This window comes from Gymnogyps californianus, chromosome 2 (assembly GCF_018139145.2).
Source record: "Gymnogyps californianus isolate 813 chromosome 2, ASM1813914v2, whole genome shotgun sequence".
Lineage (NCBI taxonomy): Eukaryota > Metazoa > Chordata > Aves > Accipitriformes > Cathartidae > Gymnogyps > Gymnogyps californianus.
Window position 1 is genome coordinate 23319495 of NC_059472.1, and position 13713 is coordinate 23333207.

Sequence of the window (13713 nt, forward strand, 5' to 3'; positions counted from 1 at the left end):
ATAAGAAAACACTTTTTCACTGTGAGGGTGACTGAGTACTGGCGCAGGTTGCCCGGGGAGGTTGTAGAGTCTCCATCCTTGGAGACATTCAAAAGCTGTCTGGACACAGTCCTGGGCAACTGGCTCTAAGTGGCTCTGCTTGAGCAGGGGGGTTGGACCAGATGACCTCCAGAGGTCCTTTCCCTCCTCAACCACTCTGTGATTCTGTTTGTTTGGGCTAAATATCTAACTCTGATGATTTAGATTTCTCATTTATAGAATGTCATTTACTCTCATCTGCAAATAGCAAAAGTGGTCCTCAGTAGTTTTCAGTTGGTTTTGAGTCATTAAACCCTAAATATTTTCCAGTTGAAATACAGATTCATCTACAGTGAAATGAAACCTAATCACAGGAAGTTTAATTTTCTTACTCATGGTTTACTGAATCTCCTGGTCCTGGGTCAGAGGACCCCAGGAGGGCTCCAAAGACCCCAGTAATGTAATTGTTATCATTAATAACTATTTATTTTCTTAGAAGGACTTTGAGCTCTATAAGGCACATTCAAATGGCTACCAGCGAGTAATATTTATCATACGTGTGTATTGAGACACATGGCACTACTCCCATCCTTCAGGTCCTAAGAGAGATACCCTGTAAACATCTGTGGGCTATTCTTGGGACACATGTATTTCCTTGTCAGTCTCGCACACAGCAACCCTTGCTTCTAACCTCCAGTGTGGTTTGTTTCTGGAGTTTCACTGATTCATTTTTGAAGCGGACAATTACCTATTTTAACCAACCTTACCAAAACCAACACAAGGGTTTACAAGAGCACTGAACGTCCCAGGAAACCCACACAAACACTCTTTTGCTTTCTCAAAAGCCTGCTTGTGCTGTGTACAGACTAACAAAGCAAAGTGCCTGCAGTGGTGACTAATGCCACCCTTGAAGAAAAAGACTGGTTTCGTGTGATCTGCTGTACTTAGCAAACCTGCCTTTCTTCATACTCACCACTGTAAATAAAGACTAATTTAACTGAAATCAGTGGTTATACCAGTGACAAACTGGGGTGTAGTAGGATCTGATTCAAGCCCACAGGGGTGAATATACAGTTGTTGACAATGTGCATATTACAGGCCAATGCCTCAGCTTTCAAAAAGACTGGGAAGCCTTGAAATTGCGTATTGCATCTGTACCGGCTAAAGTCTGCTCTTTGAAATACCCCTTCTCATCCTGACCAGAAAGGGAAAGGAAGAGAAAAATTCCCCTGTTCTCTTTATTCTGTTATTATTTAGCATTTCTCTACATATTAATAGCACTCAAAGTGCCCACCCTTCCTTCAGGGACTGTTACGAAGGGGTGAGTGAAAGAGGAATGACTTTTCAGTGGAGAAAACTGATGGACCGATGAATCAAGGAGACAGCTCCTTCCAAAACGTGGGGGAAGACAAGGAGGGCATGGCTGAGAGGAGGCAATTGCTCACATGCCACATGCTTCCAAGAGTCTTTGTGAGTCTCTGTTTTTCATTCAACCTTATTTCACAGCTGCATTCAGCTGCTCCAGCCTTCGCACAGACTTACATGAGCACAATTGTCAATCAGTGTTACAAACAGTCTAGCTCTCAGTCTGCAGTTGTCTGCTGTCACACAGATTTTGTATTAATCCTGGCTGCCTGGAACATATGGCTCAGAGTCCCGTCTTGAGCACCTTGCCTTAAGTCTGAAGTTAAACGCAGGGGTTTTTTTCCTGTTTTGATATATAATCTACTTGAAACACATGTACTCAACTCAGGAAATTTCTACCTCTTTATATTCCTTGATAAAGGCACTTCCAAAAAAAGCACCTGTGTGTGTTGCAGTGTTTGCTAGAGGCACACTGGTAAATGGGTACTGTGTGTCCTTTCGTTTGGCATTAAGATTGCAATGAATCATTGATAAAGCTAATAATGTACTCAGTTTAATCTAATATTACAGCACAGTAGCTGCACCCAGTGCTTACAGCACAGGAATATACAAAAGTAATTAATTTTACACTACTGAAGCTAACTGCAGTTGAACCTTTCCAGGTTATGAAAGTTTGCCAAAGCAAGTGACGAAAACGATCACCGTAGACTACGCAGGGGCTGAGTTTTAAACAGCTGGGCCAGGCTCAGTGGCACTTTAACAAAAGAGGATATAATACACATCTGATCTATCCCAAGCAGCCCAAAAAAGAGCTATCAACACTTACATATGAAACTGAGCTACATGGGAGCACATTTCAGGCAGGCATTATTGCTTCCCAAGTCTTTCATGGAGCATGATGGATGTTTACTTTACGAGCAGACTCACTTCATTTGCAAAGTAAGAACAGATAATATGGGCCAAAAGTAATCATAGCCCTGAAGCCAGCCCCTTTGTTGGTATGTACCATAATAGCTCTTTGATGGAGTCACACAGTCATGGGCCAGATTAAGCTCTGATATACTCACTCCCTGAAACAGCAAACTAAGCATTGTCTTTTAAATTAACATTTTTTACTTAAATCAGAATGTTATGCTCCAGCTCACTATACATTTAAGTAGTATCCAGAGACAGACAACACTCATCAGGTATCATATCCTACCGGGGTGGAAAAATTTAGTTGAACTCACTCCTCTGACAGCAGAAGCCAGAACCAAATTTAGCCCAAATTTATGCTGGTCTATGGATCATCACAGTCCAAGACATTCACAAGGGAATTTACTGCTTCCTCACTAGCAACAATGCTGCATTTTCTGCCTCTTCAGAAACTCTAGTGTTAGCTACAACATAAGAAGCAGGGTAGGATAGGAAAGGAGAGGACAGGACAGGACAAGGATACATGACTGGCTTAAGCTTGTGAGGCCATCAAGCCCAGTCTCCCACCACATATAATTCTTTTCAGAAATGTTTCCAGCTCGGAGACTAGCATCACGTTACCCATCTGCCAGGCTCACTCTCAGGGGTGATCAAGGAAACATCAGCTCAAGCCCCCAGCCAGCCTCTGAGGGAAACCATCCTCTTCCTACCCAAATGCCCAGCATGTCACATCTCCAAAGGAAAATCAAACAGATGGACTTGACCAAACAGGAATTTATTGGGCAGAAGAGCTGAAGAGCAGAAAAAGCTCCCCAAAGACAAGCAGTCATCTCACAGACCCAGATGAATAAGGGCTTGCCTCTTGGTGGAGGCCTGTCAAGCCAGATGGCCACTACCCCCCGCTGCATAGGGCGGGCTAAGCAGAGATGTCCTTCTCCTCAGCCCCCTGCAAACTGCTCTGCTTTGACTGCTGCCATTCTGCAACAATTCGGCGGTGTGCAGGGAGAGCAGCGAGTCCTCTGCCTGGGAGGAAGGCTTGCTAAATAATTTCTCACTTTCACTCCTTGTGCATAATTTCTTTACCTCAAGATGACAAAAGCAGGTAGTGTTACTACTCACCCTACTCATGTGGGGTTGGTTTGCCCTCTGCTATCATAACAAAAGGATGTATTTCACATTAGGTTACGACACAGCTACTCTTCTTCCTCAGGCTACCAGGGCTAGGTCAAGCCAGATATGGTGGGACAGAGCTGGGCATCAGGTCCTAGCAAAGTCAACAGCCCCCAAAAACATCTACCAGTCTCCTGCGTCATGTTTAGTAGCAACGCTAAGGAAGCAGGAGAGCTCAGTGGAAAAAATAGTCCAAAAACAGATATAAAACATTAACAGAGATGGAACAACACCAGGAAACAAGAGTACTGTAGCCAACTGAAATAACACTAAACATTAGAAAATTGCTATTAATCTAGGAGATAGCCTGTCAGAGCCGAAAAACAGGGCTTCAGCACATTACCGCCTGGTTTTGCCACCTCTTGGTTCGAGCTTTAAAGCTAATCTACTTTGTTGTACTTATTTTACGAACCTTGTCCAGCTGGGCCGTGGATGAGTTTTATAGAGAAAGTTCACTGCATTGAATAACAACGGGGTGAGTTTTGCCAAAAACAAAACTCTTCTGGCAGTATGTTGAGTTTTATAGTGATAGTCACTTTGGACTGTTATTTTGAGTGTTCTGCTGGGAAGCCTTTATCACCAGGACCACTTGTTCAAACAAACAGAGGAGATTCTTACAACCACCCAACAAGGCTTTTTAACAGGGAAAGTTTCTACAGAGTCACTGTTTTATCTCTAAAGTTGCCATAAATTTCCATCAGCTACTTTCCTCTCTCTTTAGAGATCTATAATGATAACAACAATAATAATAGATCATAAACAATTATGAAAGGTCCTAGCCAACTCATTTCTATCCAGAAAGATAGGACCTGCTTAGACTATTGTCCCTGCTGTCCACAATTCCCTTCATCAGCTGAAGTCTCTTCTGTTCCTGTGCTCATTTTCTTGCCATTTGGCCTGGCTTTCTTCAGCTTCTCTGTAGCTTCGCATAGAGGAGATTAAAAGAGAAAAAAGAATAACAAAGAAAAAAGACCCCAATTGCTTGAGATGATTTTTCTTCTTGGTAAGAACGTCTGTCTGTTCAGAGAGACCAATTAACATTCTCATCATCTCTCCGGACCTAATCTAAATATGAATAAAATATCAAACCCTTCCTAAAATTGTTCTTTGTTCTTCTTACCACACTGAAATTAACTTTTTGACGTGATGCCAGGCAGAACTTCAATACAAAATGCATGATTCCTCCCCCTCCACATTTGCATACCGAAATGCCGCTCCATGTGTCACTGGGCACTGCTACTGTAACAACGGACACCCAGTCTTCCCCAAAAAATCCCAATGGTCATGTGTAACAATTCAGAACTGTCCCCAAAGTCTGGGGCTTTTGGGTATCTGGATTATGACACATCATTTATGAACATACAACAGACTCTTTCTTTGATCTAACCACACCTTTTCATTGGCTTAAAGAAAGGAGCTTGTACTGAGCACTGAACTTCTCGTAGAAAGATAAAGCAAATCTTGTGTATGGGAACATTTGCAAGGTTCTTGCTCATTTCTGGCTAATTATGGTCATTTCTACATGTAATTACCCAAATTGCTCTTGCAATCAATGTAATTGTCCTAAGTTGTTTAAAAATCAGCCTCATTAGATTTTGCTTGGTAAAATGTACTGTTTTTCAAAACCTAAATTTTGATCTTATGTTAGCTGCCAACAGGCCTTTAAAAGTAAATAGGTTTTCTTTTGTCTTCCTCCTCCCTTTTTTGTGTGCCGGTGTGAGTTTTTTTACATTCATTACAGCTTAACTGTAGTCAGAAAATTGTCTATAACCTCCTGTAAAAAGCTATTATGTGTGTCTGCAAGTTATTGTATGGTTCTCTTTCATTTTCAAAACTCCAGTCTTTATGGTTGTGGAATTAAAAGAATATTTCAAAATGTGAATATTGAGTGTTTAGGTAATTCTACCATGAGTCTGCGGTGGGCTGAAATAACAAATAGTCACACAAGAAGCAGAGCTGTTCACTGACTCCTGCTACAACCACACAACCACGTTTTGCAGGAAGAGAGCAATATGCCACAAGCGTGCTCCCTCCCAGCAGTTTCGATTGTGTTCTTCCTAGGATATAATACGCCACCTCTCCCTATCTGACCCCAGCATCTCTGCCTGGCCATCCACCTTGCTGTTTTCATTTCCTTTCCAAAAAGTTCCCTCTTTCTATGCAGTCATTTACAAGGAGAAGCTATAACTGCAGTAGGGTGCCCTACGTGTCCTTGACTGCGGCTAGCACTGTTTCATCGGACCTGCTCACGCTGTTAGCAAGCATTTGGGCTGGCATCATAAGCATCTGCTGCTCAGCTCTAGTGAGAAGTGGGGCTTGTGCTCTGGGGAGGGAACGGCGCTGGGGTGAGAGGGAAAAGTGGTGCTGCGGAGCTGCCTGAGACGAGGCTGAGGCTGGCCACGGCTCTGCTCCAGCGGCACATCAGAAAGACGTTGCCCCTTCAGTGGCAGGTTTAACCTCACTGGCACCCTCCGCGGTGGGAGAGCCAGCTCTGTATCAGCTCAGCAGCCCTGGGTTATGCCGGGAGGCGATAATTGTCAAAAGGGTAGCAGTAAGTGCCATGCTGAGTGTGAACATCCACTGATAATGTCTCCGCAATCCTCTGTCCGAAGGATACTTTTTCACATCATGTTTCCTTTTGGAATAAAAGCTATTTGCTCATCAGTAGTAGGTACTTGAGTCTCTCTTCTCTGTTTTATTTTAGCTAAAATAAACCTCTTGTAGCCCTAAGGACATGCCAGGGTCAGGATTTGTTCTAGAGAGGAAGGCACGAAACAGGAAAGGAAGAGAGATACAGAGAGGATGTCATTAAATAGGACCTTGAATTTGGTGTGGGGCACTGACTGAGTAGCGTGAAAGGGGCTGTAGCGTGAAAGGGGCTCTCCCCAACTTCAGTGCTCAGAGGTGAGTGGGGTGTCAGGAGGCTGAACCCCAGGCAGCCCCTTGGTGGGCTGCATGTGGAGCCAGGCTGAGCCCTTTGACTCTCCAGCCTGCAGTGCGGTCCCATGGGTGCCAGGGCAGGATTTGACCCACGCCTTCTTCTGAAAAAAAGTAAGTGACAAGCCTAAGCACAGCTACAATGGATCTTTCTCTTATCTGAAGATCTGTTACTTTCCGTGCCTCCCTTTGATTGCAAAGGAGGTTATGTCGGAGTCATCTGTAACAGCTGCATTGTAAAATACCTCAGTCATGTGGTTTTAAGCAACCCAGACAAAAAACTCAGTTCTTTAAATAAAGATACATGTATTCTTGTGACATTTCCATACAATTGCAATTTTCAAGGGAGCCAAACACTCATTACTACACAGGCTGTTCTTTAGAGGCCAAACCTGACCTTTAGTCAGAGAAAATTCTCATTTGGCTAGGCTTATTCATACAGCCTACAGTTTTGTTTGAATTCTGCATTGACTGAGAAAATTTTAAACTAGACTGGAGAAGTAATTAGATTAAGTGTAGGACTATTAAAAAGTCCTGCATTGGCAGAGAAATGGCCCTGCCTCAGGATCTAAGGATCTTATCCTACATGTAGTTTCCAGGGATCTAGATTTAGAGGAAAAGTGCTTTATAACAGTGTATTGCAACTGCAGGGAGGAAGACGAGGGTAAAGAATGGCCCCAAAGAGGTTAATCGAACTAGGACTTAAAAGGCCACTCAAATGTCCAGCTTTTCCATATGGTAGATCACAGGTCAACAAAGAGACTGTCTTGCAAACTCTGTCTCCCCTGCTTTCAGGGTTGTGGAGATCATCGTTTCTCCAGTACACGTTCACATAATACCCCTGGGGCAGCCGTATTCATTATTTCTGTGGAATACCGTTTTTCCCCTGCTTTTATTAGAAGCTAGCAGCTGGAAAAGATGAGGAGCCAGCAACATGTGATCAGACGAGTCTGTGGGGACCACCAGGCAGCTCTCCATAGATGGCAGTTGGAAATTTCTAGACAAATTGAAAAGAATTGGTCTCACTCTTGCTCTGTGCACTGACACTGAGACACTATCTTTAGTTGTGCCAGGAAGGATATTTAGTAGAGTATTATATAGGTGAAGTTATGTTTTTTCAGAATTTTTCTATTAATAATCTAAAGGCAGGTGCAAACAACAGGCAAATGAAAGCTCACAGCATGCAGTATTTCCAAAGATGTACTGAAGTCTTGGCCTGTTGGATAAGATGTTACTAAGCACGATTATTCATTTGAAAAACAAGAAGGGACAGGAAAAACTTGCAAAACATCAAGGGAAAATAATCTCATTAAATTGGAAGGGACATAAGAGTCGGGGAAGTGACCAAGCTGCAGAGAACTGGGGTTGTATGGCAGGCCTGTGCTCTGGCAAACTCTGGCCAAGCCACTTGGAATAGCTCCCCATATTTCCCAAAGGAAAGTAAATGCCATCAACGCTCTCCTCCAAGCCTATTTGTGCATATGAAAGAAGGGAAGAAAAGACTCTTCTTTCCATACAGCTATTTTCAAACTGTCTTTCATTTACCTGGCTCTAGAGAATGGCACTAGGATTAGATATATACCAAATGATCAGTTTTATCTATTGATCAAAAAATTGCCCATTGATACACTCTAATGTGAAGAGATCCTTGGGCAATAGGGATGAAGGAACTTTGAAACAGAAAATGCCCAGAAGGTACATCTAGGTGCTTTTCTTTAGCAACAGGAGCACTAGTCAGTTTGGATGCCCAAAGATTTGCCTGACTCCTGTTAAAACATTACATATGGTTTTCATGTTGCCCTACCACTTCATTCCATACATGAATTATTGTGACTATTTCTTTGATAGTTGGTATAGAAGTACCTTATATTCTGCTAGTGTCCATTTCAGTTTCAGGAAACACAATATTTAGATATTATGGGTTATTCTTCTTGCAATTAAACTAGCTCAACAAGTTTAATTGCTCAACTTGTTTAAGCTCAACTCCATTTGTGGCTTAGAACTCTGTTTTCTCTAAAGCAGGGCATACTTTAGTGACGTTCCACTTGCCCTTAATTTCCCCTTTTCTATAGATAACAATCTATTTTCTCTAAGCATTTTGCTTAAATTGATTTCTCAACTGAATGCAGTGTTTTGTCATCTTCTTCAGAATTCTGCAATACTACTGAGATGGCCAGAACTGACAGCCTCATTGCTCTTGTTGTGTATGTGTGTCTATGTGTAAAACAGAACACTAGATCTTGCAACAAAAATATATATTCAAATTACAGGTTTACTGGCATCATGTCTTCATACTGTGCTAAAATAATCTCCTGCAGTCTATATTCAGTGTTTCTATTTATGCATCCTGTATTTTGCTTAGCAATAAGACAAAAAGAAAGCAGGCCATCATGGGCATAGTGTTAAGAGGATGTTAACACTCTCCTCTCTGGGCTCTTCCTAACCTATCAGTATTGAGGGTAATTCTTGGTTTTAGCAATATTTTTAGAATTAATCTTTTCTGGCTTCTGTGTGGGGAACATGGGCTTGGACTCAGAAATGCGATGAGGCTCAAGAGCAGATGCTCCAGAGTAGCGTTTGGTCTCCTGTTTTTATATCATTCACTCCCTCAAAGCCTCAGCTATAACTGAAGGGAATCATGGAAAGCCTTTTACCGTCAGTTTATTTGCTGCTGAACAGCCCTAGCACTTCTCTCCAAGGCTGGCTTCGAGCCCCTCAACAGCTACACAGGCACAGCTAATGCCTGCGAGCTGCTGGGTCTGGGTGCCCGTGCCAGCTGCATCCCACGCATGCCAGCCCCTTCCCTCTCTCCAAGCAAGAGACACAAATGGTCTTTTGGGGAGCCCTACCTCCCTTAGGAAGCTTTATACCTCAGCCTGGATCCTTCAGGAAAAAGGGACTCTGAAAAGGGTAAAAATGACAGTTCGGTATGGTGCGAAGACCTGTGATCTTGTACTTTCTCCTTCTACTCATTCTAACCCTCCATCAGTCCTGACATGCTTTAATCCCACACGGGGCACTGTCAAATGCCTTTTACTTGGCTGTAGTGTCCCTTACGCATCTCTGGTACTGCACAAGCACTAAATCAAGGTTTCATGTGCAATAAAGAGGAATAAAAGCTACCAGCTGGCTAGCTCACATCTTTGCACAGCAAAAAAAATCCTTGCAAAGAGCCCTCACTGCTTCCCTCCAGTTGCCTGTTGTGATCTGGCTGACAGAATCCTCCAGCTGTGGAAAAATTGGTTTAAGGGTCTTAGAAATGGGATCAGAGTTTATTTGCAAATTAAACTATATGTAAGCTATCATCACTGACTAATTATAGCACTTTGCTTTTAAGTATGAGCATTTATTATACCAAATAATTCTGCAAGAATCACTATCTAGATTTTTAGTAATGCTGTGGAGGAAGGAAGAAAGGAACATTTGATATCTTTTCTGATATTTGACTAATCTGAGGGCAGAATTCATATGACCTAACTTTAACTGTTCAGATGGTAAGCATGAATCTAAGATCACAATCTATGCTTTCTCTACACTGAAAGAAGAAAGACAGACACAGCCAGAAGGTGATTCACACAGCTTCTTCATAGACAACTAGTTGACATGAGGCTACAGTACATCATGGGAAAATGGCATGCCTTGGATATATGATAAAATGTTTACATCATTAACCTATGACTTCAGTGTCATAATATAAACTGTTTAAGTATCTCCAGTCTTCAGAACAGTATGGTACATCATTCATATGCTAATTGCAGGTGCTCAGGCTCCAAGTGGTTTGTCTTACCACAGTAAGTAAAAAAAAAAAATTAAAAAAATCAGTCTTCATGCATTCCTATTACCAGATGGTAGGAACCCAATTTGTGAGCTGGAGATTTTTTCCTTTTTTGTCAACAAAACTGAAATAAGCAAGCATCCCTCCATACCTTTGACAACTACCTTAAACTCACTTTTGGGATGGGGAGGTGTTTCACTCGTGTAAATTGCAACCTAGTAAAACGCTAATGGTGACACTGGATTCTAACTTGAGGTAGCACACAGAAAGAAATTGCAAACTGGAAATCGATCACATCAAAGCAATGGGAAGTTGCAAGCAATGAAAAGATTCAGTCCCAATAAATGTAAAATCCAGCAAAAGGGAAAAACAAAAAATACAGAAAGCAAATAGGAGATCGCAAAGAATCCAAAGATTTCATAAAAATAAGTTTATTGTCATTTTGTCTTCCTCTTAGGCAGTGATTTTTTTTCATGTAACCAAGCAATACAGTTGTCACGAGGCAGGTGGGGAATCAAAAGCAGGAGTGTGTCATGAGATCTCTGCTGTCAAGCTGTAATTCAGCACTATGAAAAGGATTTACATTGATGGCATTGGAGTATCTGTCATTATGACTAAGGTAATTACTCCATTGAGCCCTGTCTCTAGCAATGGGCAATATCAGAGGCTTCAGAGGAACTGCTCTACTATGAAGACTGAATGCATGTGTGGAGGTGCAAATTCTTCCCTGGTCGGTGGTTAGTAGATTGCATCATTTGCTTATTGTCTTCTTCAGCTCTGTAGTTACGTGAATTTCTTATCGATCATAAACTCATCCAGCCTTTTGTAAATGTCAGCTAAATATCTGGGTGTAATAATGAATTCCAGTCACCAATAACATCAGATTCTATATTGCATAGCCCAGATCTGACAGCTAAATAGGTGGTGAACTGGGGTGACCTAAAGCTTAAAACACTCCTGGCATTGCAGAAAGACCTCCACATGAGCAGAGAAATGTGTTGCCAGCTACTCTTCCACGGAATAATTTTGCACCAAATCTCATAATCTTTGCTTTGTTACTCAGCATTCCCTACTGAAGTGAAGGACAAAACAATCAAGCAGCAATGGCAAGACTAGGATCTCAAGATCTCAACCGACTCAGTTACTGTCAGCATTAACACTGCAACAGAGCACTTCTCAGCCTGGAAGGCTGGTGAGCTGTCGTTCTTCACTGGGCTCTGGGCTCTGTGGTTGCACAGCTGGCTGAACCCATGTAGAGCTAGCCCAAATGCGTCTACGTACCCTGCGTTATAGATAAACCCCACAACAACGTCAGAGAGCCTGCTTTCTGAGCAGTATGGCTGTCCTTTTGTTGCTTCAAATAGAAACCTGGACTATCTCAGTGGTTAAACTTTATCAAAACTTGAAACAAAAAAAACATTGAACAAGTTTCAGTGTCAAGTGTCAGTTCTAACCCTTTAGGGATGAATGTGGTGCAAAAACACCTTCCAGAAAGCGATGACTAGCACTGCAGTCTCCAGAGAGGACTCACTTCTGCAGGTCCTGTGGTAGACTGCATCTGCAGTGAGTTTAGGATTAGGAATGGTATCTGAAGGAGAAAATTATCTCCCAAAGGCAGGTGAAACCCTAACCCTTCCTTCTAATCATCCAGACTTTGTGACTCATTACCCTTGGGTGAGAGGAAATCTCTGTCCGTATATCTTGGCCAGAATTGAGTGCATGCGGTGGAGGGGGGGCAGAGTGAGTGAAGTCTTAGGTGTCATCTGTTTAGCTGTTCTAATGCAAAAATAGAAAGGAATCAAGGGGAAAGAAACCCTGTGAAGACAAGCCAAGAAAAAAAAAGGAAGCAACACCAACATACGCAGTACCTTCTGCAGAACTTGAGGCAGACTCCGTCCTCAGAGAAGCCAAATCCACTGATTCCTGCCTTGATTACTTTGGGACAGTAGGCAAATTCTAGCATGAAAGAAAATAAGAGGCTAACTCAAGACACCTGGTTCCAGAAATTAACAACTGTGGCCTAAAACATATGTTAAATATATTTTAAATTGATTCAGTTTTCTTTTTGAGACGGACAGGCAAAGTCAGCACACCACCCAAGAGCTGTATCACCCCATTTGTAGCATGGCAGAGGTGAAGTCGGATGGAGGGCCAGCTCCTGGGGACAGCAGGAAGAAGAAAACACATCACAGCATTTTCCTCACTTTGCCATCAATGCAAGTGCACATAAAGTCCCCCGTGTATGAACTGCATAATATGTTTTCTAGTCCTATGGTTTTGAGCATGATAAAGAGACTGAACTGGACAAGACTCTGCAAGGTGTGGTTCAGAGGATTATCCCATAGCTGATCCAGAAGGTTGTTAGCATGGAAGCTGTTATGGATAAAGACCCACTGCCCATTCTCAACAGTGCACAGCTGATCCTCTCCCAGATGCCATGGTCTGCAGCCAGTCTGATATATTCCCTGGAACCTTCTGCCAACTATGTAGTTAAATGGATAACGGGTAGCAAAAAACCTAGACCTTCCCAATGAACCCGGTGGGATTCACTTCTTGCCTTTCATGGGTCCAGAATCCATGTGTTCTTTCACTGAGTAAAGGTGGCTGGTTCATCTCTGTGCAGACAAGAAACTGAGCTGTCAAAGGCTTCAAGAATGCAGAGAGGAGCTAGAAAGCAGACAGAAGTACTTCAAATTCCAAAACAAGTACTAATAGGTTGAAAAAAGCTATTTAAAATGCCCTTTTACTCATGAAGTAAGTTGGTCTTTAAGCAAACTAAAAGAAGAAAGGACTCCCACAATGCTCCTGTGGCCTTGTCACCCCTCACAAGCCCTCTCTGTGTGCAGGCTGGCTGCTATGGACCTAGAAGGAAGAAGCTTATGGGAAGTGCTCCCTTCCTCTCTCTCCAGGCCTGGAGCTCACAGGGGCTGCCTTTGAAGTCTCAGCCCAAACACTTCATGGATCATCTGCCAGTTCAGCTTCCTTCCTTGCACATGTAGGAGAAAAGATTTCCATCAGGGCTGGATCTGCAGCTGATGGTAATACTGCTGGAGGTAGCTCTGTTGCCACTCCTCTGCTGTGATGTCCTTCAGGTCACCACTGGTACATGGCTCCTGAAGATACCTGTACCCTCAGGGCCAGTATTGCAACCTTGTGCATGGATGCAGGGGCTTGGCTCAACCCTTTGCAGATTGCATCCTGGAGCATTACTTGGAGCAGTTCTCCAAAGCTAACTGCCCAGGTATCTGGGAGAGGTGTCAGGAACTGAGGCTCAGCCCAAGACAATGCACATTTCTGTGAGCACCAGCTTAGACTGCAGGATGAAGAAGCTTGGTAGACAGAAGCTAATCTCTATCAAAGGTTTGAGGCATTACATCAATGGTCTTCATTGACATTTCTCCTCTGTAGTCTGGTCTGAGTGGTGACTAGACTGAAAACCTTTGGCTGCTTCAGATACTTCCCTTGCATGTGGAAGGGACATTTGAGATCAGCAGTTATCTTCCAGTCATATTGCATCATGGCCAAAATAGGCA